The 8,097-nt window shown below is 35.1% G+C and overlaps 1 pseudogene; it reads right to left on the minus strand.

Annotated features, from left to right (window-relative positions):
- Positions 1–410: 410 nt before the first annotated feature.
- LOC123241915 lies at positions 411–4,781 on the minus strand (annotated as a pseudogene).
- Positions 4,782–8,097: the final 3,316 nt, after the last annotated feature.

Here is an 8,097-nt window from a genome sequence, read left to right on the forward strand (position 1 = left end):
GAGACTGTGTGCAGGGAGGAGAATGAGTTATGTAGGGTTAAAATTGGAGTAGGACTGTTTGAACTTCGGAAGGCAGTTTGATGTAGTGGAGAGGACACAGGAAGAATTGGGTTTGAATCCCAATGAGGACTATAAATTGGAGTAGACTATAATTTATACTATGAATTATAATTCAGTTGCCAATCTGCATTGAGAGAGGGGGTTGCCACATCTCTACACTAATGAAATCACAGGTCTGGATCCCTCATTCCCCAAAGAAATTTATGCTTTCCAGGATCTAGAGCACTGGTTCCCAAACTTTTTTGGCCTACCGCCTCCTTTCCAGAAAAAAATATTACTTAGCACCCCCTGTCACATACTATCACTGCCCCCTTACAGTTATTCACTGCCCCCAAATGCACCTGTGGCCATCACCGCCCTCCTGGATTGCTGCAGGCGTCTGCCAGGAGGTGGTGGCTCCCACTTTGGGAATCAATGATCTAGAGGTTTCATAGATCAGAGATCAGTGAGTCGATTCCCACTCATTTTACACATTAAGAAACTGAGATATTGAGAGGATAAGTGTCTTGACAAGCATTAGTTATATAGTAAGTGTCTTAGGCAGGATTTGGACCAACATCTTCATGACTCCATATTTAGTACTCTACCAAGTCCTCCATTCTGCCTATTCAATATTGCCCTTAAAAAAATCAATTTGTCATTTTTATCCAAAACCCTAATTGAATTTCTGTTTTGAATTTGTCTATACAGGCTACACAGGCAATGGGAATTCTTTCACTCATTCATTTGTTTGTTCATTCATTCATTTAACAAGCATTTATTAAATACCCATAGGAAGCCCCGAATGAAATAGTTCCTTCCCTCAAGGAACTGGCAAGTGATTTTAATAGAAAACAACATGTTCATGTTTAAGTAAATGCTAAATATACAGTACAAACAACAAGTACTTATAAGGAAATGTATTCATTTATATTAATAAGTGCTGGAAAATCTGCAGAAAGCAGACTCATTACATTTGTTAAACCAGAAATGAGAAAATTTCCCTGGAAATTTGTCCCATCTGCAATAAAACAATTGAGGCAGAGGTCTGAACCAATAACTGTTTATTAGAGGGATCTGGCTCTCTTCAACAAATAGGATCCCAGGCTTTCCTTTCAGTGCCCAGCCCCATCCTTATATGTTTAATTTGTCTTGACACCAGTATTTTATTTCATTGGTGAACTCCAAAATCTTAGTATATCCTTTAGTCACATTGCTACCAAACAATAAGGTGGACATATAACAACCAGCCCATCCATCTCACCTTTAAGATATCCATTTAAAAAAAAATTTTTAAAGGTTAAATTTTTTTACAGGTAAGGCAGACAATCTTTATTATCTTTCAGCTACAGAAACAATATCAAGCAAATTCTTCAACACATGATTTAACAAGGCATATGTTCCGGTGACTATTTTTTTAAAGAAACGGAGATTCAATAATATCACTCAGTTTTGATCCCTCTGGTAAAGGCAATCTTCAAGTTAAATAAAAATAGCATCAAAGTAATAATTGAGGGGGCAGCTGGGTGGCTCAGTGGACTGAGAGCTAGGTCTAGAGATGGGAGGTCCTAGGTTCTAATCTGGTCTCAGACACTTCCTAGCTGTGTGATCCTGGGCAAGTCACTTAACTCCCATTGCCTAGCCCTTACCACTGTTCTGTCTTGGAACCGATACACAGTATTGATTCTAAGATGGAAGGTATGGGTTTTTTAAAAAAAGTAATAATTGAGATAATTTTTGATGTACAAAAAATGGTACACTACTACATTTAAAATGAACTCATCTTTTTCAAATGTTCATCTTAAGGACTTAAATTGTCTTTGTTACGTAGCTAAAATACAAACATGCAAATATTACCACCTTATGCCCCATTAACATTTACTATATTAAGATTTCTAAAGGAAAAATTAAAGGAGCTCAAGGAGGAAATAGATAGGAAGACCAGATTAGTGGGGGGATCTCAACCTTTCCTTTTCAAAACTAGATAAATCAAACCAAATAATAAATAAGAAAGAAATAAGGGAAATAAATGAAATGCTAGAAAATTTAGAGTTAATAGCTATCTGGATAAAACTGAAAAGGAATAAAAAGGAATATACCTTCTTCTCAGCAGTACATGATACATATTCAAAGATTGACTGTGTACTTGAGCATAGAAATATTGCAAACAAATGCAGAAAAGCAGAAATAATAAATGCCACTTTTTCAGATCATAATGTGATAAAATTATAATTAACAGGGGTCTATGGAAAGGCAAATTTAAAATTAATTGTAAACTAAATAATCTGATTCTTCAAAACTGGTGGGTCAAAGAATAAATCATAGAAACAATTACTGACGTCATTAAAGAGAATGACAATGAGGAGACAGCATATCAAAACCTATGGGCTACAGCCAAAGCAGTACTCAGGGGAAAATTTATATCACTGAGTGCCTATACCAACAAAACACAGAGGGAGGAAATCAATGAATTGGGTTTGCAACTTTAAAAATTAGAAAAAGAACAAATTAAAAATCACTAGATAAAAACTAAATTGGAAATCCTAAAAATTAAAGGAGAAATTAATAAAATTGAAAGTAAAAGTACTATTGAACTAAAAAATAAGACTAGGAGCTGGAATTTTGAAAAAACAAAATAAAGTACTGGTTAATCTAATAAAAAAAGAAACAAGAGAATCAAATGAACAGTATCAAAGATGAAAAGGGTGATATTACCTCTAATGAAGAGGAAATTAAGATAATTATTAAGAACAATTTTGCTCAATTTATGGCAATAAATATGACAATTTGGGTGAAATTGTTGATTATTTACAAAAATATAAATTACCTAGATTAACAAAAGAGGAAATAGAATACTTAAATAATCCCATCTCAGAAAAAGAAATTGAACAAACCATCAAGCAACTTCATAACATTTACTATATTATCATTAAGCCTTTCTTCAAAAGTTCAGGAATTAGTCTCATTCTATAGATTTACTATAGATTTAAAAGACTTTACATTTATAACTTTATTTGCTTGCTTAGGCAGCAGATTTACTTCACATTTGGTAGCCCAGTTGTGTGTATACTAATTTAAAGTCTTTATCTCTCAATATATTTTCTTTTCTACATTTCACAAGCCCTAAGTTATTACATAATCTGCTAATGAATGTACACTTTACATTTATAATTTACTCTGTATATTTTAAAATTCATATAGGTAATTCACAAATGTCAGTTAATAATCAAAACAATAAATACAACTTACTAATTATGAGACTAAGAACAAAATTAAACACATATTTATTCTTTAAATATTTCTCTAAATCATATCTATGATAATAAACAATATCTATATGTTGCAAAAACATGAGTTAGCTAACTTCTGCATGGCTTCTGCCCATTTTATTTTCCTTTTAAAATTAATTAAATACAACTGTTTTATATACTCTAAATCAGTGATGGGCAAACTTTTTAAAGAGGAGGCCAAAGTAAAGAAAATGCTCATCTGTCAGTCTGTTTCTAAGGCAACTCTTTTGAAGTTTCATTGTATTGTATCCTACTCATTGTATTCGTCAGATTAGGAATAATGTCCCACTGATGGATAGAACATTTCAGGGGGCCCCATCTGACCCACAGGCTGTAGTTTGCCCATCAATGCTCTAAATTGTAAACCAAATGCTTTTATCCCCATATTCACAACCCAAATTATATATGCTACAGTTTTGAAATTGGGTGGAAAGCACCAGCAATGTGATAAACTAAACCCACAAAATGGGTAATCAATATATATTTGTTGAACATAGAATGAATGATTTGAAAGACAATTGTTTTTTAATTAATGGATGTTGTTATTTTACAATGAACTTTATTGGGCTAGAGAAATCAATCCACCAATATTGTTCAATTATTAACTCTGGATTTTGGAATTAAAGGCAACGAATCATTAAATAATTACTTGGGGGAAAAAAACAAGTTAATTCTAGTTACAATACTTGATAAAAAAAAAAGAAAAACATATAATACTTATGCTATCTTGTTTGTATAACCAAAAGAACCAAAAGTTCAATAATTATTGAACTATGAATTTGGGTTGATTTATAGAGATATAGAGAGGTAGAATGTTGTTTTTGCAGCACAAGAGAACTTTATTATCCCAATCTTAATTCCTCCATCTCCCTGGATGTTAATGGAAATCTGCCTTACTGGGGGAGAAAGGGGTTGATATCTCTCTAACTATGCAAATGTTTAATTAAAGTACGCTATGAGCTATAAGATTAGTTATAATGTTCACTTTTTACGGTTCTGAAGCCAATTGCATACTTTCACTTCTAGTGCAATAATAAGGTAATTATGTAATACTATAAATAGTTTCATTCAAGAATATTTTGATATTTTCTTACATTAAAGGCATTAGTATAATATTTCCATTTAGCTACAGGATAATAGCAGTGGCAAAAAACATTGAGGATGCAATTCATAGTTTGATTTTCTCATCTTACAGTACAGGTCCCATCAGAGATGGAATCCCAAAAATATGAGCTGGCTGTATACCAATGAGATCCATTCCCCCGTATCACTGAACAAGTAACAATATATTGATATGTCTTCCCTAACTTTACCAAATGTGTTAAGGATTGTTTCACTCTAACTGCAGTTCACTGCTTGACATTATTCTGATTATAATCCAAACTGCCCAATATTGTGTGCTTTATCAGCATTGAAACCAATATCATCATTGTTGGGCTGATGTTCTTCCATGGCTGTAGTTGCTCTTCTTCAGGGCAGGACCCAAGATACCTACTTTAACAATGTGTTCAGGGCAGACCAGTGAGAGGTCCTGCACTGATATTATCCAATATTATATTGATCCTCTTGTCTATGTACTCAGAGTCAGAGGGTCAGAGGGAAGTGATATAAGGTGGAGGAGCTCTTAAAGTATGGTGAAACTTTCCACTGAAGTTGTGATACCTGGGCAGAGGCTGCCTTCAAACTATGCTGTTGTCAAGTTAAGCTTAACATGGAGTTTTATGAGAGGAAAGACTCATTTTTAGAAACTATTCACCTATGAATTATAACTAGTTGTTTTTGATTACTTCGTTGATATAAGTATTTGTTATCTCTATAGAATCACATTAAAGTAGATAATACTAATTAGAAATATTCATGGGGATAAAATGATTGATTTCAGATAAACAAGGGACTACTTAAAATAGGGTAGGGGTCAAATTATTTCTCATTTTTCAGCTGGCAGTTTTGTAGTTCATTTCTCCTCTCTTATTCTTTAAAGATCACGGGGAGGTGGGGGGTCAGCTGGAAGCTCTGTGGATTGCGAGCTAGGCCTAGAGAGATGGGAGGTCCTAGGTTCAAATCTGGCCTCAGACACTTCCCAGCTGTGTGACCCTGGGCAAGTCACTTGACCCCCATTGCCTAGCCCTTACCACTCTTCTGCCTTGGAGTCAGTATTGACTCCAAGAGAGAAGGTAAGGGTTTAAAAATAACTAACTAACTAAATAAATAAATGTAGATCACAGAAGAATAAGTAATATTCCATTGTGTTTTAAGATAGTCACACTTATGGCAAAGTGGATTCCAGTGGTGTTTTCATCCATAACCATATCCATAAAATATATTACCATGTCACTTTCATAAGAGGTTCACCCCTTAGGCGTATTTTTTATATGCTAGTGAAAATTTTCATGCAGCAAGAAATTTGTACATATTCAGGTACATATTCAGGGCTAAAGGAGGAGATCTGGACTCATCTCTAGTTTAGTTCTTAAAGCATAGGTTTGCAGATGGCAACCAAGAATTCTATTTATTAACAGCAAAGTTAAGATCCACAAATAATAAATGATTGAAATTGTTTACAAAATTTCAAATATCCTAGGAAATCATCTTTAAAGTATTTATTAAATTTGTCAAAAATAATGTTATTTTAAAATTGGGGGTATTATATTCAATAATCTGGGAAGAGATGGATGCCATCTTGACTGACAGGGATGGCAGTTGAAAAACTCGGAATGTTCCCAGGTGCTGTGAGCCAGGGGCAAACATTGGTTGGCCTCACCATATAAATACCCCTCACAACCACTTTGAGGGAGGTCTCTGGACTAAAGTCTCTGGACTGAGAAGTTTCTTGGTCTCAGACGTCTCTGGACTCAGAGGCTGAGAACTGGAGATCACAGATTTCTGCCAACCTCTGTGGTTCAATCTGGGCAGTGGGTGACTAGAAGGGTGGTTTGAAGGGTGGTTGAAGGGTTGCTGGGTCATTTAAGAAGAAGAGGGTAGGAATAAACCTGAATCTAATTCTTGATGGACTGTGAGAAATAGTCAATCACCAATACTGGTGATTAGAGAGCGGAGAGAATAAAGACCATCAATACATCTGCAGCAATAGCCTCTCTATTCTCTGGCTTGGCTGTGGCCAGGTTTGGCCAGAGGTAGAGGAGAGGTGAAATCTCCAGCACCCACCTGATCAATAGCCTCCAGTCCTTAGTGTTATTTAGTCTATAGATAATAGATCAATAGTTTCCAGTCCCCAATCCTTGACCTTGTTATCCTTTCCCTATTTATAGATAAAAGAGGGTTCAACAACAAGTACCTTTCTGAGTGGTCTGACTATCACAGCCCTTGGGAAGGGAGTCAAATGCAGTCAGATACTGAATGTTATCCAAGGCAGATCAATAGCCCAATACTGATTTATCCAACCCCAGATTGGACCTGAAAGGTCACCCATCTATCTAACCTCTCGAGGGTCCTTACTTGGGCAGCTGTTAGAGAGAAGGGGATAACTTGCAGCAGCAGTCAGGGTAATAGGAGTAGGTGTTCCTCCAAGCAACTGCAGCTGAGGAAATCATAGATAGGTACACATCATCACCATCACTATATCTCTATATCTCTCTTGTACCCTATATTCTTATAACAGTGGTCTACTAAAGGAAGGACTCCCTTCATCAGCTGAACCAGAATTCAATGTATAAATATGACATGATAGATAAATCCAAGGGAGTTGCCTGAGAAGCATAGAACTTAAGTAACTTACCTCTCTACTGCTTAACAAAAATGACAAAATGAGAGGTTTTCTGAAAATAAGAACTTTTTGGTCTTGACTCTGTAATTTAGTTTATTAGCCATCTTTTCCAGCTCTGTTTCATGTCATCTATGCCTTGGTCCAAGTCACTGACAAAAATTGTAATAAGTATAGGGCCAAGCATAGATCCCTGGAACACCCCACTCAAGAACTCCTTGCAAGAGTAAAAGGAGCAAATCCAAAAGAACATTGTACACAGAGATTGATACACTGTAGTACAATTGAACATAATGGACTTCTCTACTAACAGCAATGCAAGAATTCAGAGCAAGGCTGAGGGACTTATGAGAAAGAAAACTAGCTACATTCAGAGGAAGAACTGTGGGAGTAGAAATACAGAAGAAAAACAACTGCTTGAATACATGGGCTGATGGGGATATTATTGGGGATGTAGACACTAAACAATAACTCTAGTCCAGATATTAATAATATGGAATTAGGCCTTGATCAATGATACACGTAAATCCCAGTGGAATTGTGCATTGGCTAAGTGGGGTAAGGGGGTTTGGGTGAGAGGGTTTTTTATTATTATTATTATTTTATAAATAAAAAAAGAACTCCTTGCAAGTTGATTGCTTAGCCATTTGACTAGTTTGGAAAACCAGCTACATATCTGATCTCATTTGCCCTCTGAACAAACTAATAACTGTCCTTATTACCAGAATGGTATCCCCATACAATTCTGTTGAAAAAACAAACTTCCAAATATATTTGATATGTACTTTATTATAAACAATTAGTAAGTAAATACATCTACATTAAAACACACTAGAAGCAACAAAGAATTTATTCTCTTCCTTTTGCCATTGTAACTTTCATTGGGCAAAACTGAGTATCTTACTTTCCCATTTCCACAAGGGAAAACTAACATTCAGAGGTTAGTATTTGAAGAATGTGCCAAAGAGTTGAAATGGGCTGAAATACAAAACAAAGGAATAAAAGTACAAACAAGAAGTAATTAGAAGGAAATCTATTCAAATATAT

This window comes from Gracilinanus agilis, chromosome 3 (genome assembly GCF_016433145.1).
Source record: "Gracilinanus agilis isolate LMUSP501 chromosome 3, AgileGrace, whole genome shotgun sequence".
In the NCBI taxonomy this organism is placed as follows: domain Eukaryota; kingdom Metazoa; phylum Chordata; class Mammalia; order Didelphimorphia; family Didelphidae; genus Gracilinanus; species Gracilinanus agilis.